Raw genomic sequence first — 27,946 nt, forward strand, 5'->3', positions numbered from 1 at the left:
TTGTATCAGGCTGCTGTTTCACTGAAGTAGTGCTACACACACCAAGACATGAGCTTGTGACAGTTCTTGGTCTTGCTCAGCTCAGTCAAAATAGAACGAGTGTTGAAGACATAAGGTAGATCAATTGTTTTTTAGGAAGCAAGGCAGGGAAGTTTAAATATCGACATTCAGTCCGGCATCAATCACCGCTAATGATATGCACTGCCCTAAAGGTTAATGTATATGAACCCTCAAAATACTGTTAGGGAATCAGAAAGGATCAGTCTATAAAAACCTGTGTAATTCTGTTGTGCATGTAAGCGTGCTCTGTGTATGATGAATCAAGCACTTTTAAGTTATCAGTCTACTTGTAAAATGTCCTAAATGAATAATATGGATGTTAAATGGGTTTTATTGCTTTTGTCATCAACACATTTTGAGGCTTTACTGAAGAAGGAAAACAATTTGATACTGCATTTAGAAAGAAGGGACTGTTCTGTATTACAGGACTGAAATGGAGACCACCCAAATGCCTTCAGCTGGTTTTTGTTATTTTCACAAATAGTTTGTTCTTTTAGCAGAGCCTTTAAGAACAAAGAACTGGGTCAATCACTCTATTATGTTTTCCCTTAAATGGCAATATTAAACAAACTTTACAATACTCTTTGTAATTGAGGAAAAAAAAACAACGTGAGACTTTTGATTCTCTTGGGTTTTTAGCTTCCAGAGAAAAGTAGAGATAGGCAGCTGTGATTTCAGATGTTCAAATGCACCTTTTACTTGGAAACTTTTTTCTAGTTTTGGCTGGATATGTGCTCCTTAAGGGTCAATATAGTATCTATCATAGTTTATGATATTTTAGTAAGTTAATTCAGGGATGTTATGTGTTTTCCTTAGTTCTTGTAGGGTAAGTGAGGTGTAGCATGTTCTTGAGTTCCATATATACATGTGTGTATGTTTTCTATTAAAGTCTTCATTTTTTCAAAGAGCAGTTCTACTGTGTTACATTACAGACCTGTTCTTACACCGAAGCATACTTGGTGCCTCATTGAAGGCCTGAAGGTGTAAAATCCACATATCTGCAGTTTAGGGCAGATAGCTTTGCTTAGTCTGGGTTTATGTTCTCTTGTAAACCAGTGATTTTTCTTTCTGGGAAAATATCGTGATGGGCATCCACAAAGATTTGTGGACTGTAGTGGGTGTGATACGAGGAAGAAATTATGTTGAAGGACAAAAAAGCAAGGACTACCTAGGCTGAAATGATAAGTCTTCACATGTTCATTGTGCCACATATTCAAAGTAGGGGGCTATGTGTTAAGAATCTTAACTTCCGAGAGCTCTGAATCATAGAATCATAGAATCACATGGTTGGATGGGACCTATAAGATCATCTAGTCCAACCGTCTTCCCACTACCATTGCTGCCACAGCTACTAAACCATATCCTGTAGCTTCTCATCAAGCTGCCTCTTGAACACTGCCAGGGACGGAGACTCCACCACCTCCCTGGGCAGGCCGTTCCAGTGCCTTACCACTCTTTGAGAGAAAAAGTTTTTCCTCAAGTCCAATCTAAACCTCCTCTGGTACAACTTGTGGCCATTTCCTCGGGTCCTGCTTGTTGCCTGGAAGAAGAGGCCAAACCCCTGTTCATCACAACCTGCCTTCAGGAAGCTATAGAGTGCAATGAGGTCTCCCCTGAGCCTCCTCTTCTTCAGACTAAACAATCCCAACTCTCTCAGCTGCTCCTCATAAGACTTGTGCTCCAGACCCCTCACCAGCTTTGTTGCCCTTCTCTGGACACGTTCCAGGGCTTCAATGTCTTTCTTGTAGTGAGGGGCCCAAAACTGAACACAATACTCAAGGTGCGGCCTCACCAGTGCCGAATACAGGGGGATGATTACCTCCCTGCTCCTGCTGGCCACACTATTTCTAATGCAGGCCAGGATGCCGTTGGCCCTCTTGGCCACCTGGGCACACTGTCGGCTCATGCTCAGCTGAGCATCAACCAACACCCCCAGGTCCCTTTCCTCTTCACAGTCCTCCAGCCACTCAGCTCCGAGCCTATAGCACTGCATGGGGTTATTGTGGCCAAAGTGCAGGACCCGACACTTGGCCTTGTTGAACCTCATGCCATTCAGCTCAGCCCAGTGATCCAGCCTATCCAGATCCCTCTGAAGGGCCTCCCTACCCTCAGGCAGATCAGCACCGCCACCCAACTTGGTGTCATCTGCAAACTTACTGAGGGTACACTCAATCACCTCGTCTAGGTCATCAATAAAGATATTGAACAAGATGGGCCCAAGTACCGACCCCTGGGGGACACCACTTGTAACAGGCTGCCAGCTGGACTTGACTCCATTAACCACCACCCGCTGGGCACGGCCCCCTAGCCAATTCTTTATCCAAAGAAGGGTATACCTACCCAGTCCACAGGCAGCCAGTTTCCCTAGGAGAATACTGTGAGAGACCGTGTCAAAGGCCTTGCTGAAGTCCAGGTAGACCACATCAACAGCCTTTCCTTCATCCACCAGTCTGGTCACCCAGTCGTAAAAGGAAATGAGGTTGGTCAAGCACGACCTGCCTTTCGTGAACCCGTGCTGGCTGGGCCTGATCCCCTGGATGCCACTCATATGCCGAGTGATCTCACCCAAGATGATTTGCTCCATAACTTTCCCAGGTACTGAGGTCAGGCTGACAGGCCTGTAGTTCCCTGGATCCTCCTTACGGCCCTTCTTGTAGATGGGAGTCACATCGGCAAGCCTCCAGTCCTCCGGGACCTCCCCAGATAACCAGGACCGCTGGTAGATGGCCGAGAGTGGCTCGGCAATCACCCCCGCCAACTCCCTTAGCACCCTAGGATGGAGCCCGTCCGGTCCCATGGACTTGTGGCAGTCCAGATGGAGAAGGAGCTCTCTAACTGTCTCCACCTGTACCACAGGGGGTGTACTCGGCCTGGCATCCCAGACTTCCAGATTAGGGCATAAAGTGCCCTGAGGATAACTGATCTGCCTATTAAAGGCAGAAGTAAAGAAGGCATTGAGGACCTCAGCCTTCTCCTTATCCTCAGTGATCACATTCCCCGCTGCATCAAGTAAAGGGTGTAAATGCTCCTTATTTCTTCTCTTACCACTGATATATTTGTAAAAGGATTTCTTGTTCTCTTTTACTGCAGTGGCCAATCTGAGTTCATGCTGAGCTTTTGCCTTCCTAACTTCCTCCCTGCATACCTTAGAAACTTCTTTGTAATCTCCCCAAGTAGCCTGTCCCTTCTTCCAGAGGACATAGACTCTCTTTTTCTTCCGGAGCCTCAACAATAGTTCCTGGTTCATCCACACCGGTCTTCTTCCCCTACGGCTCGCCTTACAGCATTCAGGAACAGCCTGTTCTTGTGCCTTTAAGATCTCCATCTTGAGGAGCGTCCAGGCTTCCTGGACCCCTTTACCCTTAAGGAGCGACTCCCAAGGGACCCTCGCAACAAGCGTCCTGAACAAGTCAAAGTCCGCCCTCTTGAAGTTCAGGATAGCTGTTCTGCTAGTGATCCTTCTGACATCTCCAAGAATAGAGAATTCTACAATTTCATGGTCGCTCTGCCCAAGACAGTGCCCAACCTTCACGTCTCCCACCAGACCTTCTCTGTTAGTAAAGAGTAGGTCAATCAGGGCACCACCCCTGGTAGGCTCTCGTACCAGCTGCATAAGGAAACTATCTTCCACACCCTCTAGGAACCTTTTGGACTGTTTTCTGTGCGCTGTATGATATTCCCAGCATATATCAGGGAAGTTGAAGTCTCCCACAAGAACGAGTGCTGGCAATTGCGCGACTCGCTCAAGCTGCCCATAGAACGCCTTTCTGTTAACTTCTGATGTCTGTGCTTGTAATCAGTAAACAAGGTGTGATGGAGAATAGCATGGAGAATAAAATGCCATGGTAAAAATCACTATCTTACTGTCATATAGCATGCCGTCACCCTGTATGTGGTGCTGGATGCCTCCTCTAAAAAAAGATGTAGAGGAGAAGAGATTCGGAGAAAAGGCTGAAAGAGTCATCTATGGGGATGGAAATTTGCTTGTATAAAGGGAAATTGAAGGAAAAAAAAGTTAGATGGTTTAGTCTTTGAAAGGCAGTGAGTATGATGAAGTATAACACAAGTACACAGAATGATGAATGGGTTGAGGAAAGTAATTCAAGAGCTTTTGTTCTGTTGATTCATGCTGTAAGAGTAAGGGGACATTCTGTGAAATTAGGGTGGCAAATTGAGAAAGGAAACGAGAAAGGTTGTATTTCGTAGTAAATTGATAAGACAGTGAGCTCTGCAGTATAGGGATAATCATGCTTCTTTTAAAGCAAAATCTTAATTTTAATTTAGGGAAATTCTAATAGAAAATGGATAATTTAGAGTGCAAGAGTATTTATACAGACTCAGGTTACCTTCTTCCTGAAAGAATATGACCCCTCAGCTTTTTATCATTTGTAAGATTATTTTTTCCATCATGATTTTTTCTGAAGTTCATGTAAAATCTTTGTATTGGTGGTGGAAGTAAAGCAATTAAGTTTGTCACTAGTTTGTTTACAGGAGAAATGGTAATAGCATCTCTCTGATTTGTTTGCTCTCTATCTCTGTGTTGGGTTATATCTACTGAAATACCCACGAGGTACTATGTCTAGTACTCTTGGCAAGTAACCCCACTTTTTTTCCCCACTGATGCACTTTGTTTTTCTTGTAAGTGGGGCCATTGAGGAGTAAGTTTTGGGAAGTAACACAGGGGTCCTCATCAGCTTGGAGAGAAATTATGTAGGACAGTTGTTTCTGTGTCTTACCACTAGGGAGTCACTGTTCTCATTGAGCTTTGATTTTTCTGTTGCCTGGGCTCAGGCATTACGTAGGTGTTCCTGCAGTAATTTAATCCAAGTGAGTACACAAGTTTTTTCTGTACCTAGAGCGATGGAATATTTAGGGAGGGGGAGATAAGCTAACACTGGCCTTGTGTGTCATCCAACTAACTTCAGCAAGTATGTAAAAAAGTCACAAAAAATAGCAATGGGGGTATCTTAATTAAAAGAGCATGCTTGTCACTCTGCCAGTCTTTTCTCTTGGCATGGTTCAAGTCCTAGAAACTATGTTTGCTTTCAGTCTCTATCAAACTCAAATACAAAACTCTGTGATAAAAGCATCAAAAGCAGTGTTCAGCAGGAAAAGACTACAAAATCAGCTTTTGCTCATTCCCACTGAAATGTCCTTTTCACTCTGTTTAATGGAAGCTGCAGTTTTTACTTGTGTTTAGCAACAGATTGCCTTAAATTTGTTGTATTTGGCTCTAGAGCAGCAAAGAGCAGATGTCAGGGAGGTGCCGTGACAGGAATAAAGAGTAAGAAGGCTTGTAGGAATTTGGGGGATGAGGGGGAAATCTTCCTCCTATTTTTACCCTACTAGAATCCGTATTATAATATTTAGAGTTGGCACTCAGTTCAAAACTTGCTGTGCTGCAAGAGTTGGTGCATTGACGCAGGCATTCTTTCCCACAGCTCAAATTGTGGAAATAGAGTTTATTTATAAAATAAAATATGCCTGTGAAATTATAATTGATACCTTAATTATGGAGAACTCGCCTGAAAGATGGTAGCTTAGTGACCTGTGGGACATTTTCCTGGCTTAGAATAGCCATGATTTATACTGAAACATTTTCTCTGTATGAATCCTAAAGATGGAATTCCTCTGTCAAGGCAGAAGAACTTCAGTAACTGAGAGGTGCTCTGTCAGGAATGATAAGCCTAAAGTAACGGTCAACTTTTAAACATTATTTAGGGTTGGAACATCTAAATAATAAGCTTTGCTATTTAGAGATTGTCACTATTTTAAAAATATGCATTTAAAAGCCACTGCTACATGTTGCCAGGTTTGCAGAAGTAGGTGAGTGCCAGATGTATGTGGGATCCAGAGAAGTTTGTTGCTTTGGTTTATTTCTTTTCACTTTTGTAATGAGCAGAATGCTTCAAAAGTTAGTAGATCCTTTTTTCTTTCTTTCTTTTTTTTTTTTTTTTTGAGACTGCAAGTATTTTATCTTTGCCTTGATTAAGGGACTGAAAACACCTTGTGTGATTTTTAGTTAGAATCATTACTTGTTTCTTTGTCTTTCTCATATCTTTTTTTTTCAGTTATCGTCTACCTGCACTTCAAGAGTGTATATTGCCACAGTATAGTTTATAGATTATAAAAACATAGATGTGATGTAATTTGCAGTAATTTTGATTGCAGGTTGCTGTATTTGAAAGCTGTGCCAATTCTCTGTTGACTTATCTGTATAATGATGTATTTAATACTTTGTGGAGCCTGAGGAATATTTTTTCTCCTGTGATGAAAGTGTTACCTATACAATAATCTGGAGGGGAGGATAGTAATAAATCTTCTGATTCTTCTGATTTTCATTGAGGCGATGCTTCTTAATCTTGTGTTTGTTTTTTATAAAACTATGTTGCCTCCTGCTTTGGGTCTTCTTGTTCTAGTGGTGATTGTAGTAGCTCTTATCATTTTCTGGAGAGATGGGATTTGAAATAGCAGGAATGTATCTTATTGTGCACTCAGAATATAATGAAAAAATATTACCTTTTTTTTTTTTTTAAAAAGCAGTTAGTATAGTGGAGTGAGTTGTCAAAAGCATCATATGTGTTAGATATGTAATGTGCATGCTCTGTTCTCCTCTGGTCTTACAAAGTCATGACTGGAGTATGCTGTTCAGATTTGGAAATGAATCTTCCCATGTTTTTGCTGATGAACAATGTAAATGCACTGCTAAAAGAGAAAGGACAAACTAGCTTGCCTGTTAGCTGTGGCATGTTGAGTTTCTTGATTACATAGCTAATTTCAGGGGCTTGAAAATGACAAGCCTGGAAATAACTGTGGTCAGAGCTGCTCCAAGAGGACTGAGCGAAGCCTTTTTGATTTTCTAAAGGTGAAGGAAGCCAGGTTTGATCAACAGCTGCTGTGAGGGTTATTCAGACAGTAAGTCCAGTCCAGTGCAAAATTTTGCACTTATGACCAGTTTAGGACATGTTCATTTGCTTAAGGTGAGATGCTTAAACTGTAACAGTTTGATGTGTTTGATTAGCATAATTTATGTCTGTCCTGTACTTAATTTCTTCCAGGTATTTTTTACCTGACTGTCAAATTCCTTTCTTTACTGCAGTGTCTGAAAGACTTTGCGACCACACAAAAATGCTAGAAAACCTGTTAAATTATGGATTCTGTATTTAAAGACTTTATTCTAGATCATTTAATCATAAGTATTTGTAAGGTTCCTTTTGCAGGGTAAGATTTTGCTTTAAAAGAAGCATGATACTGTAGGTTCCATTTAGGCTAGATCAAGATTTGCAGGGATCACACCTGTTTTATTTATTTATTTTTTTTTCATTATTTCATGCAAGTGTTAAACCTACATTTACATACTAGCGTGCTGTGAAGATAGTTGTGTATTGCAAGGAGAGCCCATTACTGTATCTTGTCTGTCAGCTGAAGCTGAACAGAGACTAGGTACGTTTCTTGCTCTGAGTTGTTAGGATACCATCCCATGATCAGAGCTACACAATGATGTCATACTTCTGGAAGTGGGATTCCGCAGACCAAGTTTTGCCCTAGTTCTCCCCCTGCAAACAGTGTTGTACATCTCAGGTGTCTCCAGTAGTGTGTTCTGAAATTTCTACTCAGCTATGAGCAATAGAGTTTCTATTCTGGAGAGTCTACCTGTCTGTTGAAAGATGATTCTATGTCTTTGCACTGCAGAAACATAGACATAGGAAAACTTAGTGCTTATTGGACTTTGTAGTTTGGTGCAGATATACTAATTTCTTATGGAAGATGCAAGACATCAGAAAAAAATCATTAAAAAATGCCTAATATAAATCGAAAAGTATGGGACTAGTCATTAAATAAACAAAGTAGTGTATTCCCTCTGTACCGAGTAGTGTAAAACGTTCTTTTTCTGATTTGCCTTTTGTCGAGTCTTGGGAAAGGAAGAAGGAATTTCCAGGATACACTTTCATTGTTTTGGTTCAAGTTAGTCAGAGGTAAAGTTTCTAATTATTTAGTTTTAATAGATAGTTAATTTGCCTTTGAAAAAAGTTCTGATTAGTTTGAGTACAGTTCTTTGTAACTGAGAGTCATTATTATTTATGACACAAGTTCTAGACAGCTGAGGATTTTTTTAATAGCCAGAGATCTGATTAAGAAGCTGAAATTTTTGCATTTTTAAGCCATATTTTTTTCATAGTCTTTTAAGACATATTTAGATACAAGAGATAAAACTACTTTTGGAGCTTTTAATATATTATCAATTATTCAGAATAGTTTTCATGTTCTTTACATATCAATACCATACCGTAATAATCTATTACACTCGGTACAAATTAATTTCCAATTTCTACTCTAACTTAACCTTGTGCTGGGAGAGTAAAATGCAACTTTTCTGACAATTTGTCAATTTGAGGGTAAAAGAATCTTAAACTCACAGAAAGCTGAACACTTCTTATTAGAAGTGTTACAGTATTGTGTAAGGTCTGAGTTCTCAAGCACTGTTTTGAGATCTAGCTTTGATCCTTACAAATACTGGGTCAGTCTTACAGAAGCCTGCTGGTAGGTTTGTGATCTTGCTTCAGTGAAGCAAGAAAGCACATTTCATTCAAAAAAATGGAACACTACTGAAGAAATAGCTTTTTTTTTGTATGTTTCACTCTTTAACATACTTTTATCTCTGGTGCAGTGATAATTGTTAGCATTTGAAATACTCCAATAATTTGTTTCTGATTTTAATAAGGTACAGAAAGGAAAATAGTTCAGAGTAATGTTTGGTTTTGCATCCGATGTATGTTTAGCAGTAGAAGTAAGAAAGAACTGACCGTATCTTTGAACGAGGTATGTGATTAACAGTAGCCTTTAGTGTAAATGTAAGCGTATTTTCAGGCACAGTCCATTTGTTTTAAAACCTTTGATTAGAGAAACTATTAAGGTGTAATTGATCTAATTCACTGAAAGTTTTGAAACCTTTTCGAAGATGTTTTTGCATCTAAAAATCTTCAAACACGTGGTATATAATATTGATGTTCATTGGAAAGTGAATTTCTTTTTCAATTTTGAGACACAAAAGCCTATTTTCATGTTCAAGATTAAAGTAGAGCAGACTTTTTATTTTTCTCTTTGATTTTAAAATCAAACTGCACTTAAAGAAATGCAGATATCTTTGAAAGATTTAGCTGATAAGCTTTTGAGAAGCGCAAAAATTCCTTGGACTAAGAATATTGCTAGCTAAGTTGATGGAAACTCCTGACTATAGAATGGGTTTGTTCTGCATATGTCTCTTCCTGTTTCAGGAAGCTGTTAATTTCACAAAAAAAAAGCAAAAGAATCAAGAACTTGATTTAAAGTAATGGGCTTTTAATTGGACCATCAAAAATGCAAGCCAAGGAAACAGAGTAATGTCTTGATGGCAGTATCTAATAATTTGCAAAGCACTTTCCCTGTAGAAAACAAAGCAAAGAAGGAATCATCATTTGGATAGTGGACTGTACCTATATGGTGTTGGAACTGCCCTTTCTCATCAGGGAAGTAGGACAGGCTAAGTATCCCAGGTCTTATTTAACCCTGGGAGTATTTGATGATGGGGAGAAATAATAATCTTAGGCAGCATAAGCCTTTTTTTGTCTAAATAGAATTACGTTTTAAAGTGTGTGCTGTTCAATAATGAAAAGTTTACTTGAATTGTCACTTGATAACATTTCATACATGAAACACTAGAAAGACCATTTCTAAAATGTTTATTAATAATTAAAAATTCATAGATTTCATTTGCAAAGGAATCTTATTTTTGTGGTGCATACTTATGTGAGCCCCAGTGCTGCTTCAGGGTCCAGCAGATGAATCAGTTACAAGTTTATGTACTGAGAGGAATGCTCAGCTTCCGACACATTGCCTGTGCTTGGGAGGTACAGGAAACACTTCCCAGTGCTGTTGCCATCAATTCATTTGCATGGTGAGAGTCCTTGTGGTTAGCTCATGGCTTCTAACAGGCTTCGGATGGGTCGGTTCCCCTTGCTGAACTGCTGAAAGAAAAACTGTGTTTTACGCACATTGGAACTGTTGTAGCTCACTGAAAAAGCAATAGCAGTATCACTGGAAGTATTTTTGCTTTACATGTACAGGTGCTTTGAAGAGAGAGTATCTTACAACAATATGGAAATATTTTTCTGACTGATCAACAGACATTATGTGCTGTGGGTAGATTTGTGTTGAGTTTATAGCCATTGAAAATTTAGTGTCTCATCTACTATTGCAGGTTTTTTTTGCTAACTTCTTGTATGAATATTGTACTGCTGAATATTTAATCTGCTATGGAGACAGAGAAATTTAGGAGAAGTGACTTTAATTGCAGAAGAACGTGTATTTACTGGGAGAGTTAGTTCAGTTTGTTTTTGCAAATCACCAACGCTTAGAAGTGGGATTAACTTTAGTGCAGGAGAAAATGGAACTTTCCCTTTGTCTCCAGAATGAGATCACAGTTCTTGTTTCCTTTCAGCCTCCATCTCAGTAAAATAATAAAAAATATAATTGTTTCATATTTCAGTTTTATGCCCTGAGGAATGGCAGTTACAGACTTGTGCAAGCCATAATGTCAGCAATGACTTCTTGGCCTTCTTGATTGTTACTTCTTCACTGCATGGTATCTGCCCTGTTTGCATACCCATTCTGGAAATTCTCATGTACTGCTTTTGTATTTTTTCTTTTTTTCCCTCAATTTTGTTTATTTAGTGATTGCACTGAGCAATCAGCTGAGTAGACTTCAGTCATGAAGTTGGTTTTGCATGCGGCATTAGTCATGGCAAATGCCTGCTTGGATATGAAGGCGAGGAAAAGGAAATGAAACAGAATCGAGTGGAACAGATGAGGAAAAGAAGACTTTGGTAGGAAAGAAAGGGAGTCGTTTTTAGTAGATCAGATATATGCTAATACTCACTTTAGAGGAGCTTATTATTTTTGTTTACTGTAATGAGAATATATTCGTCATAGTTTTAATCAACAAATTAATAAAAACACTAGTGTTTGGTTACTTTATTTCTCATCTCTTGTTTGGTCAGGGTTATGTGCTAATACTTTGTAGCATTATTTGTTGGTAGATATAAAGGAATACAATTTTCCTTAGTGGGGAGCTTAAAAAGCTCTCTTGCTTCGTTAAAATGGTTCCCAGGTCTGTGTGAAGAGCTTGCATGTATGATCGCTGTTCACTTTCCAAAGCGGCACTTGAAGGGTTGGTAACTAGACTGAACTATAGTCAGGTTACTCAGATTTTCCTCCTGTCCCTAGAGAATAGGAATTGCTTCACCGACGAATACACAGGTTAGCTTGAGCCCATTCTGTTGAGCTATGGGGTTTTTTTTTTCAGAATTTGGGAGATTCATTTTTATGGAATAGATAACTGAGAGAGTTAGCATTCTTGCTTGAATAATGAACTATTTATTTTGGAAGGAAGTTTCCCATGACTAAATAAGAACAAGATGTTTGACCACCTTCTAGGGAGGAGACTGGTCAGCATAAAATTCAGAAGAGACAACTGACCATTCTTACGTGGTGTTTGAAATGTTTTCATGTTTCTTCTGGGCTTTAATTATACTGCGTATATATGGCAAGAAGAAAGACCAGAGGTTTTGTTCTTTTCTTGGAAGTATAGCTTTATCACATCGTTGGGAATTTATACCCTAGTAATATATAGTGTTTTTTCCATTTCTGCATTTTGCAATTGGTTTGTACAGCCTCAGAGTTTGGCAGCCGAGAGCTCACTTTTTCATGATTTTTTTTGGCATGAAAGGGTTACTGTTCACATTTCCTGTGTAATTCCTTCTGATCTTGCTGGGCTGTAATTACTTTCTTGATGTTAAACATTCCCAGGCTCCTATAACCTTCTAGCCTGCTTGCACTGGCCAAGTTTGTCCCAGGTGATCATGTGGGCGAACCTCCTGTTTTTAAGGATAAAAATCTCCCCTTCCTGTGTAAGATAGGCTACATACTTATTCCTTTGCTGTGCAATCCCAAGAGAAATCTTTTGAAAAATAATAATAAGGTAACACATCACTCTTTCAGAGTCAGATTTAGCAGCCAAATAGATGACAAATCAAGTGTGTGGGTTGAGAATTTGCTGAATCTTGATTGAATGACTGCGAGTTCACATGAAAGATTATTTTTTCTTGATACATTTGGAAAATAGGTTATGATATTAAAAAGACAGATTTTGACTGTAGCTTCTTACTTTTGACCGTATAATTGGCAAATCATTTTAAGCTTGCTTGAATGTAGAACTACTTAGTTGAGCCTTCAGGATTTTTTTTTCTTTTTGAATTCTTTGCAGTAGCTACGTCTTACAAAAACCGAGAGGATATTACTCAATCCTGTCTTTCCCACGTAGTTCAATTATCCTGTATTTCTTCTGATTTTCAGTTTGTGGTATATAAGCAGTAAACACAAGGTATTATTTTGTTTTTAAATAGAAGTGACTGCATACTACTGAAAAATGTTGGCTTCAGAGGTGTGGGAACTGAAGTGTTGTGTTCTGCAAAGGCACTGAGAGGTCCTAGGTGCCACTGCTCAGCTGCTCTTCAGCTTTAATCTGAAGGAGCCACCTGTAAGAATGCGAGTGAAGTTTGCTTTCCATGACCTTTATGCTGTTTTCTCACAGCGCCAAGAAAGATACAAGATGGTGATGGCAGGGTTGTTTTTTAGGATGTGAGGAGTTGTAATGTGCTAATGTATTGACATCAGTGGGTGGGGTTTTTTGTTACTGACAACGTCAGAAAAAGTAGCTGGAGGTTCTGTGCACCATTATTTCAAGGAGTAGCCCAAATTTTGATACTTTGTTCAAGAGCGATACTGTTAGCTTATTATGCTGTTACAGATAATTTTTTTTGTCATAATCATAGTCTTATTACCTTGTGCATTTAATTGAATGCTGTGTGAAATTCTCAGGCTGCACGTAGTTCTCTTTTGTTTAGCTGTGATATTGTGCTTGCACCTCAGATACTTGCAAGTCTTCCCCGTAACTGGCTGACTGAAGTCTTGTGAATGTATAACGGATTTTGATCTCAGTGGGATTATACTTGGAAGAAAACCTTATGTAGGTAATACATTGTAGCAGTTTGAGCCCTTTTCTTGGTTTTAGTTCTCATGCATACCAATGCCTGTGCTTTACTATATAAATAGAAGATAGAGCAGTTGGTCTGCATGTTGTTAGCTGTGCTGCTATACTAGTAGAGGATAGGAAGAATGTATTTTAATGAAAATGTCTTTAATTTTTATCAGGAAATCTTCTTGAGCTTGACGGCTTAGTTATAATTGAAATGCAGTCAGTATGCTGCACAGTTCTAAGGTGCATACTCTGCCATATAATTGTGAAAATGGCTGTCAGAGATGCCCATTTTTGTTGTTGAACCCAGAGGCTCTTGCTGGCATATTCAAAATTCAACGCACAGAAAACTGGTCCTAGCATAAAGTATTTATACAGTAGTCATGTGAAAAAAACCCCAAACAACCAAACCTGAATCACCAAGCGAGTATAACTGAACAGACAGAAGATACTGCTGATATATTGGAATTAGACTGTTCCTTTGTTATTTTATCATAGCCTGCATGTGATCTCCAGGTACCTGAGATTTTGTAGGAAACTTTATTTGAAGAGGACTTACCTAAACACATCCACTTGGGTACGCATTCAACACATTGCAAGCATTCTAGGCTTCCTGTGCAACGAAGTGCAGCGAGGTAGTGCTTTGGTTAGTTTTTTTTCCAAAACACCTTGCTTTTGACTTTATATTATGAAAACCCTTACGAATTTAGAGTTAGTTGGAAGTGAGTACAACTGTATTGAAGCCTACTTTCCATCTAATAGGATGTATGGGTCATCTTTCCTTTCTCTTTTCCTGATTAATTTTACTCCTGCTCCAATGAAGACAATGAGGAATTACGTGTTATGTTGTAATTAAAGGTAGCCTGTTTTGAATTTACTTTGTCAAGTGCTTAGAATGTAACTGACCCAACTCTCCATTATAAATTTCACCATTGCAGTGGAAAACACCGAGTGGTAATGAATTTTCTTCTACGAAAATTATGTGGCTTCAAAGTCCTATGCAAATTATCTCCTACTTTTTGTGTAGAAAGGATGTTACAGGATGTAAGCTGGTGCTGTTGATCTTGTTGGATTTAGATGTCTCTAATGTACTGGAGGCAAGATGATGTGCGTAGCTGTAATGCAGGGAAGAACTGGACCAAATCTTAGGTGTATTTACTGCAGAGAAAGAAGCTGCTTGGTTTTAACAAGCTCCTATAAAATTAAGGAATAATTTTAATTAGGTGAGTTTCTAAGCTTTCAAACAATGTAGTTAACTGTATTTTTGTATTCAGAGTTCTACAAGTTCTCTCCTTGAGAAGACATGTAAATTACTGTTATGACAAAATGCATAAATATGTCTAAGATTTGATAGTAATTAATTCACTTCACTTATCTAAGGCAAGATTAAGTACCTCAGTTTCAAACTGGCTATAAAAAGCAACATGTAAACAAATTTAACACACATCAGGTGTAATAGCACATTTCGTAGAACTGCAGACACTTTGTTTTTAAATGCACTGGTTTCTCACTTTCAGTGTTCACAAACTGAAATTTAGTCACAGAGCGCCACTGGCCTAGATTTTTAAGGGCAGTTTTTATGTCCCTGACTTTCTTGGATAACTTGAACTATATATAACAAAGTATTAAGTACTGCTAAAATGTTGATTGGCACTGTGGTAGAGTTATGTTATTTACCACTGGGGCAAAAAAAAAAAAAAAAATGATTGACTCCTTGAGTTTTCTTGGATTTGTCATGGTTCAGAATATGCCATGCATCCACTTATGGAGAATCTCAGAACATGTGCTCTTTGTGCAACTGTCCTTCAGGATCTTTTTTTCTAGATGCTGGACTTGGTGAGCTACCTACCTGAGAGTTCCATTAACTGACTTCAAAATAGATTTGTGTTCTGCATCAGCTTTTTTGTGGTCTACATTCCATCTTTGGTTCTTTGTATTTACACACATTACATAAAAATAAATATATATATGTAAATATATTAACACTGATGTTTTTATAGGAATTAGCTATAGTCTTCACTCTTAGATAAGTATTAGGCATGCATAAGATCTTTAAATTATGGCAGTCCTTTGTACACTATGTATGTACTGTATCTTAATTCCATCTGTCTGCTTCCTGTGTATTTAGCAGTGTTTACTGACTTGATGCATGTATCTTTGCTGTTATTTATTCTTTAATTTATTTACATATTTTAATTCCTGGAGTTCTGTATTGATGCTTTAGGGAGAAAGAGAGGTGAAACACAGAGCAGAGATCCCAGTGATGAAGCAGGAGAAGGTATGAGAATACTGCAGTAGCACAGTAAGGGGTTTTAGAAATCAGTAATATCAAAGTTAATTTGAATCATCATTTATTTTGAAAGGTTAATTATTTAACAGATGCATATGTTGGAAAGCAAAACTAGTAAATTGAAAAAGGATGTGCCAAAATTAATGTGCTCTTGTGGGTACACATTATGGAATCATAGAAAAAATTATTTTGGAAATGACCACGGGAGGTCATTCGCTCAAATGCCCAGCTCAGAACAGGGCTACCTTCGTAGTTAGGTGAGGTTGTCCAACGTCTTGTTTAGCTGAGTCTTGATCATCTCCATGTGTGAATACTACACAGCCTCTGGACACCCTTTTCCAGTCTTCGACCACTTTCACTGTGTGATTATTTTTTTTTTCCCTAATATCTCAATTTCCCACACAGCAACTTGTCTGTAGCTTCCTGTCTGTCTCTTGTGCAGCCTGAAGGACAGTCTGCCTTCATCTTCCATACACCCTCCTATTTTAGGTCGGTGAAGACAGCAGTAAGATTCCCACCTTAGCTTTCTCTTCCTACAGCTGAACTCAGGTATTTTTGTGGGGAACCCAAACATGAGCACAGCCCTGTAAGTGCAGAATAGGTGGGAGTATTCAGTTCCCTCAGCTTGCTCTGCTATATATATATGTATATCAAAGCCTTTCTTGGTCTTTCACATCCCTTGCTAGTTGCAATTCCAAATGATCTTTGGTTTGCTAATTCTGTGTGTGCCCCCAGGGAATGTTTCTGTATTCTTCCTGTTAGCTTCTTCCTCTTCTACCTTGCATATGCTTCTTTTGTCTTGGAGCTCAGTTAGGAGTACTCTGTTCATCTGTGTTGGCTTCTTCCACAGCTGCTGCATGTCAAAATGCTGGACCATTTTTGTACTCTGAAGAGGTTGACCTTGAATATCAACTGGTTCTCCTACATATTTCAGGGTGGCCCTTTCAAAGAGGTCACGCCAACTGACTTTCTGAACAAACAGAAATGTTTCATATAGTCCAGGACTGCAATTTTGCTATTAGTCTTGATTGCTTTCCTCAGGATCTTAAGATTCATCGTGTCCTATAGCTAAGGCTGCCATTGACTTTCGCATTCCTGACCAGTTCTTTCTTTAGCTTCCCCCATCACTTTTGGAAAATGTTTAAGCCTTATTATAAAGTACTGGCAACATATAGTAGGATAGAATGTTGAAAAATTAGGCAATGCAGCTACAGTTTCCTGTTCTTGGTAGGAAATAAAGTTTTTATGACTGAAATATTAGAAGAATTAAATACTCTACTGCCTGTTGTTGCCTGAAAAAGAAAATGTTTGGCATAAAAGCTTGAAAATGTTCTTGAAACGTTAATGAAAACAAATTTCTTAGTTTGTCAAAAATGTGTATGAGGAAGAAAAGAGGAATAGAACAGTTTGTGACACTGTATAGTTGCTACTGGAGACAAAAATCTCTCTTCTGTTACGCTGCCCGCTTGGAACTTCTTGATTTGATTTAAGCATCACTTGTAAAGAGAAGAAAACAGGTATCCTGGGTAAAACTGCCATCTTTCATTTAAAAACTGAAATGGGCATGATTTCTGTAGCTTAAGATTAGATAATACTCAGCTGACAAAAGAAACTGTGCATTAAAGACTTAGCACTGAAAATAGTAATTTCAGATCAGATGAGAATCTCTACCACTGTGAAAAGTTAGTTGGTGGATTGGTGGACTGTTGTCTTGGACACGGTGATCTGCACAAACTTGTTTGATTTTTGAATCATACCCGTTGAGAAAAACGTAATTTATTGTTTACCTTAAATAAATGAAACCAGTGTGTGTGTTTTTATTTGTTAATGAATTTCAGGTGGGATTGTTTTGCCATGGAATGGGAAACAAAAAGATTAGGGTACAGGAGTGATAATTTTCCTACTTACATCTGTTTTTTTAACAGTTCCAATTTTTGTTTCCAGACAATTTGTGTATTTTTGAAAGTATCTCTTTTCAGAGTTCACAAAGCATGTATCCAGCTTATTCACTGATTTTTTACTAAAGAAAATTGTGATTTTTGAAGAAAAAAAAAAAACCCTGTAAACACTCCTGCTCCCTGCTATTTATTCATGTTTACAGCAGTGTAACAAGTAAGATCCCAGGTGCCTCTTATATCTGACCATTTACAGAAAGCATGCAGGTTCAGTGATGGAAATAGCTTATTTCCAGCTCTTAGTGACTAGTTAAAACATTTTCTGCCCCCATAGATAAATACAGAAATGAAAGATGCCTGATAGACGTAGCTAATGTTAAGTTTTACTGCCCAGTTTACCACTTTAGAGACTACTATTTAGCAAATGAAGTGGAGTGGATTAAGTATAGTGATAGACGTGCTGGCGTTTTTTCTATGCCAAGAGAAGATGAAACATCATGACATTTTTAACATTTGAGAAAGTACCCCCCCCCCCCCCGAATTTTTTTAAGATCTGTCTGTATTTTATAGACTTTTTAATTGTATGGTTTTAGATGAACAGTCATGAAAATAAAGAACTTTGAAAGATAATTTACAATTTGAAAGGAGTTAGGAAACAGGAACACACTGCATCGTTATTATACATGTTTCTTCTGTATAGAAAGAGTTCTGCTCTTGCCATCTGGTCTGATGCCCAAAGTAGTTTTATGCTTTCTATGTGATCTGCTAAAAGTATATATAGTGTCTAAATTTGTTACTTATTGGAAGCTCTTTTAAAAACCCTATCCAAAACTTTGCATTTCAGACACTTAAAGCTCGTTCTTCCATCTGTCTGGAATGAATTGTATTTCCACTCTGTGGATTTTCGTTGTCTTTCAATACAGTAGGTGTTATAGCTATTGCAGCGGGCAATTTTGCAAATACTTAGAAATTATGTATTTATATAGCCCGAAATATTGTAAAAACAAGTTACCTTTTTATCTTTAAAGTTAATGGTCATCAATGGAAATACCTATTTTTTAGATTGATCAAAGGACTGTGGGTGTGAATGGAACTCTTTGTCATTGCAGTTGCATGTTTCTTTTTTAAGGTTAATTCAGTTCAAACTTGGAGCGTGATCATTGATATTTGCATGCTGTGGATCATGAGGCCTGTTTTCAGTAAATGAATTCACACAGATCATAATATCTGTAGAAGAAAAGTGGGAAATGTCTTTGGTGGCTATCACCATTATTTTTTTTCTCTCCCCTCCTCCCTTCCAGTGCTCTAAAAAAAAGTAGTTGGGCTGGACGAATGAACTTTGCAGAAGATGATGCAGGTTTTTGGCATGCGCCCAGTGTGTATGTAAAAATATACAAAGTTTACAACACAAATCTTAAGTTATGCCACTATTAGTGAAAGGTAAAGGGACTTTACAGAGAGAAAGTAAATGTGATAGAAGTAATATGCAAGGTTTTCTGCTTTACTGCAAGGGAAGTGTTAATTTTTATTTTTACAGAAATGATTCATTAATGTTATTTCCATATTAAAACTCTTATCTAAATCTTTATGGGATATCATAATCTGTGTACAGACTTGTATACTTCTACTATTTAGTGCTAATTTTTTGAGATTGAGCAAAATGATAAATTTAAAAAAAAAAACAAAACACAAGTTTGTAATGAAAATGAGAGTAAACCCAGATAACTTGTATGTTAAAACATTTTCCATGCACCTTTACCAGAGAACCTCTGTGAAAGCTAAAATGTCACAACGGAACCTTATAGACTTTTCTATGGTCTTGTATGTTAAACATTCCATTGCCTACTCTGAGTTCTCACAATTCAGAAGACAAGTAGAGTGATACTGTGCCAATGTTTTAACTGACAGAATACATTGGAGGCTTTTTATAAATGTAGTTTGAATCCTAGAAACATGAGTAGTTCCTTAAAACTCATTCGGTATTGAATAAAGGAAAATGAGAAGAATTCAACCTGTTGTATATATGGGGAATGTCTGCTGATAAATCAAGTGGCCACTGCTCAGTTTCTGAAGCTTCTAAAATACTTGTTCATACATATATGACAGTTTTCTAACAAATAAAAGCCTTGTTCTTCTGTGGCTACAGATTTTCTTTCTGATACATGTAGAATAAATAGTGCAGATGGGTTAGGAACTGTGACCTAACTTTGCATGTTAGGAGCGAAGAACAAGTTCTGCATGCGCGTATCTCCTAATCTTTAAAACAGGAGCAAACTTTAAAAGCAAGGAATACTTAACTGTAAGAATATGACTAACTTGACAATTGCTTGCTCATTTAGATACTCCCAGAGCAATTCTTCTCTTAGGAAACACGCTGTTTGGTTAAAACAAGGTAAGAAGGGGAGTGATGTTAGCAATACAATAGAATTCAAAGAATGAGGAGCTCATGATGGCAAGGACTACCTGGCTTGGAGACAGTTGGTTAAAGAGGTAAAGATATTAATAAAAATCTGTGGGCAGTAGAGTACAATAGAGTTATTTTAATATAGAGGGTGTTCTTGAAGGATACAAAAGCTTAGCAATGATCGAAGTCCAGTAATGGCAAGGATGATAAATTTCTGCTGTGCAGAAAAAGGCATAAATATTCAATAAATATTATGTTCTGTATTCAGAAAAAGGCTGGATTATGCTTTTACATCTCACCTCCTCCATCATTAGTGATGGAAAGAACATATTATCACTGTACTGGCAACTATTAATGTTAGATGTTTTTAAATCCGCTGCACTGACACCTACAGATACTAAAAAAAAAAAAAAAGCTTAGAAGCTATATGAATTATTAATTTTAAGTTTTAACAAATCATGAAACGGTGGAGAAATTCTAGAAAGCTAGAGGGGAAGGGGAACTAATGTGCCCAAATTTAGAAAGTATAATATGAGCACCTTGAAAAGGCAGATAGTAGCATGCCATCAGTGAAGATTTAAAGAAGAATTGCATAATTAATGCTGTTCAGAATGGGCGAGTCAGCCCCCAGCTTGTAACTCCATGCAGCAGTACTCCGTAAGAAGACACTTGCGTTTTCCTTAGTCCTTGTTGAGTTTCACAGATTCCTGATAGCTCTTTCCTCCAGCCTGTCTAGGTCCTTCTGAATAGAGGCCCTGCCTCCCAGCTCTGAATTTCATATCAGTTGCACACGTGCTAGGAGTGCACTCCATTGCATTATCCAGGTCGTTGATAAAAACGTGTAACGCTGTTGACCCCGGGATTGATCCCAGAGACGTACCACTGGTTGCCAGCTGAACTTTATACCGCTGATCACCACCACCCTCAGCTTCACAGTCCAGCTGGTTTTCCACCCACCTTAACATCCGATTTCCAATACGTATTTCACCAATTTGGCTGTGAGGATACTGTGGGAGACCATGTCAAAGACTTTCATAAAGGCAAGATGAACTACACCCACTGCCCTCACTTTATCCACAGGACTGGTCATCTCATGACAGGCAGTAGTTAGGTTATTTGGGTATGATTTACCCTTGGTAAGTCTGTGCTGGCTGTTCCCAGCCTCCTCCCTGTCCCTCCCTATGCCTCATATGGCTGAAAATGGGTTGTGGGAGGCTTTGATCCTTAACCTTTCTGTGGGCTCAGATGAGGCTGACTGACCTCTAGTTCCCCAGATCGTCTGTCTTGTCTGTCTTGAAGATGAGTGTGTTGTGTGCTGTCTTCCAGTCTTTGGGAATCTCCCTTGATGCCATGACTTTTAAAAGGTGACAGAATGCATCCTTGTAGTGACACTGCCCTCAGTGCTCTTGGATACATCCTCCTGATCCTGTGGATTTGTACATGTTTCCGTTGTCTTAAGCATCTTGTTACTGAATCTCATCTTCATCTGCTGTTGGTGATGTTATGTTAGTATGTCAGCCTTTTCCATGCCTTCTGTCACTTGGTCCCCTTCTCCATGAAAACACTAGGCCCACATTTTCCTTAGCCTTTCTCTTGTTGCCAGTGTACTTGCAGAAGCCCTTCTTGTCACCTTTCCCATCCCTTGCTAGTTTCAACTCCAGGTGAGCTTTGCCTTTCCTAACTATCTGTGCATGCTTGAGCAGCGTCTCAAATAGTTAAAACTCTACTGCAGTTTAGAGACACTGAATATGACTAACAAAGCTTGAGTTTGACCATGTAGGAATTAGTGCCACTATTTAAAAAAATAGATGTTTGGTTATTGAATTACTGTAAGCGAGCAGAACTTCAGTGTTAGAATTTGAAGATTTGACGTGATTCAAGCAATATAGGTGTCCCACAGCATGGGTTTTATGGGAAATTAATGAAAAGGTACAGCATGTCAAACCACAAAAGCCTAGTTGCTTTAAAAGCTTGGTCATGCTTAATTGTTTTTTTCTTTTGAAGTACTAATTCAGTTTGGTCTTGCTTAGTTTGAGATTTAACTGAATGAATTAGGAATACAAATATCCTTAGGAACAGAAGGCAAAGCTGGAGGCCTGTAGAGAAAGAAGAATGTTCCCAGGGTTAGCATAGTCTGTGCACCACAGCTGGTTGCTGGACAGTGGCCAGGAATAATTTTGACATGTTTATTTCACATTTTTTCTCCATGAACATGTCTTGAGGATACTTCATTAAGTATGTCCGCTAGTCTTTGAAGCTCTGTGCCTTTAACATTTTTTAAACAACAAACAGGGTGGTGGAGACAAAAATGAGAATTACATTGGCGAGGACTGTTTGCACAGTGAAAAGAGCACGAGATAAGTGAGTGAAGGCAGTGAACTAGGACAGGTTAGACTTTGATTCATTCTTTTTTGTATATTTATTTGTGTGAAGATTTTTGTAATAAAAAGGTATGTTTCATCAGTAACATTGTGCTGACAGACAGTAATAAATCCTGCAAAAAAGGTATCATTTAAATAAATCATGGAATATGGATATACACTTGGTCTTGCAGATGCTGTCCTGTATACTGCATGGTGAATGGCTCACCAGCTTGAACAACAGCCACTATTTTATGTTGCTTCTGGGTGCTAATCAATCAAGCAGTGTCACCAAATCTAGATAAGGCTATGGAATATTTTTGACTATCTGAATTTTACAATTGGTGTTATCTGAATTTTACAATTGGTGTTAAGAAATGTGTTTATACCAGTTTGACTAGAAAATATACTCTCTTATGTTCTGCTTGTTCTTAAAATAAATGATATATCAGTCGCTTTGGCCCAGCAGTTGCTTTGTCATTTGGGTCAGGCCTCCAGGAGCTCCCAACGAGGGAATTGGGTCATTCCATGCAGGAGAATCCATCGAAGCAATGATAGTCCTTTCCCAGAAAATGAGAGGGATATGATTTTTTGAGCAAAGAATGCGGGTAAGCAGCTGAACTTCTCTGCCGGGGTTTGTATGAGATGGTTTGAGCGCAGCAGCAGCAGGAAGGGAGGGTGCTGCCTGCTCTGCCTGTGCTCAGCACACAGCTGGGCGATTGCTTCTCTTGCTACAGTTTTCACAAGGGTTCTACTGTTGTAGTCCACGTCTTCAGCTGTGGAAGTTGAACTGCCCTTAATTTTGCAAGATAACTTTGTCTACATCGGTTGCATGTTGGGAATTCTTTTTAACTACACGTATAAAATCTATGCAATATTCTTTAACACTTAAGGTACTTGCTGTCGCAGAAAATGTGACCCTTTAGTTTTTGCACTGAACTTGGAACTCTGAGTTTTATGAGGCTGTTTCAGTGAGATTGTGTTTTAGTTTGTAAACTTAATCTTTGATGATTCTTCCGATGTAAAACAGTTTATTATATGCTTAGGAGACAGTAAACGTGGAAGTCTTATAGTATTTAAGTTGCTTACACCAGTCATTAGATTTTTAAGAGTTTTTAAAGTATGATTTGTTAAGTACATATTCCTTTCTGGTGAGTAGGATCATGTTTGGGACATTGTATTTACATTGCTAGTTTTAGAAGTATATGTGTTCTTAAAGTGTACTGGGCACTCAGCTATCCAGAAAAAGAGGTCGTTAGCCCCAAAACACAGTCTAGGTTAGCAATGTTAGAGGCAAAGTTTGGGGGTAGAATCAGTGTATCACAAAACCAGTCAAAACAATTCTTAGTACACATCTAATTAGTTATCTGGTATATTTTTCAGTGCAGGGCAATCTGCAAAGACCAGCTGTGCCTCACAACAGTTACACATTCTTAAGTGAATTCTTCTGGTGTAGAATTTGGAGATTATTTTTGAGTTCAGCTGAAGAAAAAAGGCTGTTTCCTTCAACGTAAGGAACTAAGTATTTCAGTGTATAGTTCTTATTAAGAACTTTCTTGGTTGAGAGAAATGGGACCTTAGAATCTAGTATGCTTTGATTGATCTTAAGCACTTGTCAGGGTTACTTTTAGATTTTTTTGGCACTAATGCCCTTTTTCGCTTCTTTGTTTCTTTAACTTCTGCCTTAGAAATGTGTGTGTTACAGGAGAGCCCTTTTGGTGGGGGACTTTCTCTTAAAAGTCATTACTTGATAGGCAATTTGAATTTTAACATCCTGGAAATACACACTATCTCTGCCTAGCTCATTTATTGCTTGATCAGGCACAGTCATGGGTTTGCCTTCTCATTTTGTCCTCTATGCAGTGTAAGTTCCTTTTATTTTTTTCCAGTTCTTGATTGCTTGTTTTCCTTGAATCTGCAAGTAAGACACATTGAAGTTACTTTTTAAAATGCAGTGTATTTTTTTGTATGGAGGATATTACTGCAAAAACATTATAAATGTCAGAATGTGGCTTTCTGACTGAAAGCTGTCTAGCTGACTTTTAAAGAAACTCTATAATGAAAATTCTTACAGGAACAACTATAGATGATGCTCTCTTTACTTATTTTGTACCATGGCAAAAGTTAGTACTATGCTCAAATTTGCAGACGTAAAGTCAGAAATAACTCCATTATTCGAGTCAAGATTGCAAAGGCAATTCACCTTGCAAAGTTTGAAGTGGTTTTTTGCTTTTTGTCAGCTGTTGGTTACCTCTCTTATGGCCAGACTTTATTAAAATAATAAAAATACTGTACAAAATCCTTCCTGAATGACCCAGTAAGTTTTATCTTATTTTCACCCCCTGAAGGTTTCAGGTTAGTGTCCAAGTTACCCAGAATACCATAGTTGAAACAGAAGACATCATTAGGGATTGATTGTTTCTTATTTAGTCTTCACATAATTTAAGGACTAGCTGTGATTCTGCGAAGACTTTAGTGCCACGTTTCAAACTTCAGTCAGTCAAATTGTGCAGGTGAATGTGTTGTACTCTTGTGTAATCCTTAAATTATTGATGGAATTTTAAGGGCTGTTTTACCTGAGACATTCAAATACATTTTGACTGTGTGTGAGTAAGTTCTGAGGTATCAAATATCTCTCAAATTTGTTAGAACTACCAAATTAAGAAGACAGAACACTCGCTCTCCTTTCAGCATTGCAGTCCTGGCTGGTTATTTCCATGGTCTAAATTGATAGTTAATAGAATCCTAAAACTTCATTTTCACCCGAAAATTGTCATTACACCACCAGTTAGAACTGGAAAAAAAAGCAGATAATATACAAGTTATGGTTTTTTTTGTCTTTCCTTTAGTCATCTTTAATTCTTTTGATTGGTACCTTTGTTGTACATTAACCTCATTCTACTCTTTGAAATAACCTGTTAATCTGTAGTGTAAAAGCAATTAAAAGTATATATGGTCATTTATTAAAAAATGTCTTTGCTCTATCCCAACCAGTTGAATTCTCTTTAATCCTTCAGCATAGCATGAAATGCAGGAAGGATTTTTGAGTACCTTTTTAGCTAATTCTGAAGTGTGGTAAGAGCTTTGCAGCAGGAATTGCTGGAACAATCTGTCCTATGTACATAGACCCAACGTTACTCTGATTTTCAGGCTATCCTGTGTTGTTAAGTGGTAAATATAATTTGATTTTTGAAAGGCATTTGTTGAGGTTGGAATTTTTAAAGACCCATCTGGACAAAGCCCTAAGCCCAATGCTGACCCTGCTTTGAGGGGGAAAGTTGGATGGGATGACCTAGCAAGGTCCCTGCCAACCTGAAAGATGATGTGGGTAGCTGCGTACACAATTGCAGATGCTTGTCTAATGCTATGTAAGTTTTATTGTAACTGCAATGAAATAGCTGCCTAGTATTTGTGATATTGTTTATCTGAAAAGAAAGCTAATGTACTTCAGCAGATAGATAGTGAAAGATAAATTATGTATTCTGTTCTTATTAGACCGAAACAGTCATTAATTATGAACAACAGCAAAGTCAAAAAGTCTTAGAATTTAATTAGGCATTGCAAACTGAAAACTGTAATGGTGTACTGCAATTCCACTATGAGTGACGTTACATATTGCTAACAGGATTGTAAGATATATAGATTCTGTCTTATGAAACTGCATTACTGAGAATCTTGGCAAAACTTCATAGCAGTTTGGACCCAAGCAATAAATTAATTCTTAGTTTAGGACTAGGATAATGTGGGGGAGGCAGGGAACAAGAGTAGAAGGAATAGCGCAGTTTGAATTTTAAAGTAAATTCTAGAGTAGTCATTGCCAAATAAGAGTGCTAGATGTCTCTATTTCTTGATTTATTTTTTAAAATACTCATTTAATTTGAATTTAAATTCTAAGAACTATTGACAGCATAAATTTCATGTAGTATCTTATAAAAATGAAACTAGTAGTTTGTATTTTCTGGAGATATTGTTTCTAGCTGCCCTCAAAATATATAGCAAAACAACAATTTGTACTGATTCATCATTTCACAGTTACTTTCACCGCAGCAAGATCCAAGACTATTTTAAAATGAGAAGCTTTGACCTTTTAATACAGAATAATGACAAAGATGTCTAACACAGATGTGGAATTCATACAATACTCCAGTTCGCGGCATTCAAAGCCATACTACTGAGAAGTTATTTACTAAAGGAAAACAAAATGACAGTCTGTCGTTTTAAACTGGAAATTTGGAAAAAAAAAGATGTTATTTTTTTGGTGTTCTATGAATTGTCTAATATTAGGTGTAATAGCAACTGTGCTGTTCGTTGCTCTTTTTTATTTTTTTTCTGAATGGAGTTATTTTCTCAAATGGAAAATATTTGGGGTTATTTACAGTTGTAAAAACTGTTCAACTACGATGTATTTAATACGCATACATTTCATACAATACACATGTATTTCATAAAATGGAGAATCGATACCACTCCGTCTTCAGCCTTCTCTTCTGGGCATACTTTTGAGAAACTCAGCTTTTATAAATTCCCCAGAGCCTGGGGAAGGATCACAGGTAAGTAGGAGAGCACCTATAGTGCAGCTCAAAGGAATTGCAACTGCTCCAGCCAACAAGTTGGCTTCATCAGAGGCCCAGCTTAAGTGCCTCTATGCTAACGCACGTAGCATGAGGAACAAACAGGAAGAGTTAGAGATGTGTGCATGCCTGCAGAGGTATGACCTTGTTGGCTTCACGAAGACACGGTGGGATGGCTGCTATGACTGGGGAGTTGGAATGGAGGGATACAGGCTGTTTAGGAAGGTCAGGCAGGGGAGATGAGGAGGGGATGTTACCTTTATGTCAGTGACCAGCTGGAGCGCATGGAGCTCCACCTGGGGATGGATGAGGAGCTGACAGAGCTTATGGGTCAGGATTAAGGGGAGGGCAGAGACAGGGGACGTTATAGTGGGCGTCTGCTACAGGCCACCTGACCAGGAGGACCTCAGGTCCTTGAATTTGCTTTTTTTTGAGATAGTTATAGTTGTAAAATAAGAATTACTAAGACTGTATGCTGGACTGTCTGCAGTAGTAAAAACACGTGGAACGTCCTCATTTCTTGCAGTGTATGTGCTAGTCTTTATTCATACAATTGGAAAACCTTAGAAGTTTGTTTTCAAAGATTTATTCCCTCAGGAAAAGCCATCAATTTTAATTTACTTTTTATTTTAATCCAAACATTGAGATTACCCTGTATTGTTTCATAAATAAACTTTTATTATCAGCAACATGTTATTGAAAGTAGCATAGAACCTGTTGTGTAGGCACAGTTCCACTTTGACAGATGGGCATTGTGTAGGCATGCCAGCCAACCATTCTATAGACCTAACAGAGTATGAAGGGAAGAGTTTTTGTCCAAGATTGCCACTGTGGCATTGAGTGCATGTAAAGCTTGAAGTTCAGGAAATGCACTCAGACTGGTCCATCCCATAGGATGACCAAAAATTTAAAAATAGCCTGGATTTTTTGTTCTGCTGAGTTTGTACTGGGAAAAGGGACCAGTTGCAATGAGACTTCTGTTTCTTTTTGGCTGTCTGTTGAAGTCACCTGATGGGCTGAGCCAAAAGAATTCTGCCATGGACACACATTTTTCCCTGATTAATTACCTAAGTATGGAAGCATAAGCAGTGTGTAATTTCTCTTGTAAGCAAGCTGTTGTTTGTGACTACATGCCTCTCTCTTTGGATATAGAACGGGAGGATGAAGATTCACTGATGTAGGATGAAGTCCTAGTGTGAAAATACGATTTAGAATAGAAAATTTTGAATAAGAATAAATCAGACTTCTGTGACTGAAGACTTGGATACTGAAATGCAGAATATTTTTGCAAGTT

General features: G+C 38.1%; 1 protein-coding gene across 7 annotated transcripts in view; it reads left to right on the forward strand.

The window, feature by feature from the left end:
- ZNF438 (zinc finger protein 438) overlaps positions 1-27,946 on the forward strand; it is an 87,995-nt gene that overhangs the window by 13,911 nt on the left and 46,138 nt on the right. The window contains exon 1 of one of the 7 annotated variants that reach the window (XM_086742039.1): positions 13,959-13,990. The exons of the other annotated variants lie outside the window; for them this stretch is intronic. The gene's annotated coding sequence lies outside the window, so the exon portion shown is untranslated. Of the gene's footprint in view, positions 1-13,958; positions 13,991-27,946 lie in introns of those variants that run through there. 7 annotated transcript variants of the gene reach the window in all.

The sequence above is a fragment of the Chlamydotis macqueenii genome, chromosome 2 (assembly GCF_036417535.1).
Source record: "Chlamydotis macqueenii isolate bChlMac1 chromosome 2, bChlMac1.mat, whole genome shotgun sequence".
NCBI lineage: Eukaryota > Metazoa > Chordata > Aves > Otidiformes > Otididae > Chlamydotis > Chlamydotis macqueenii.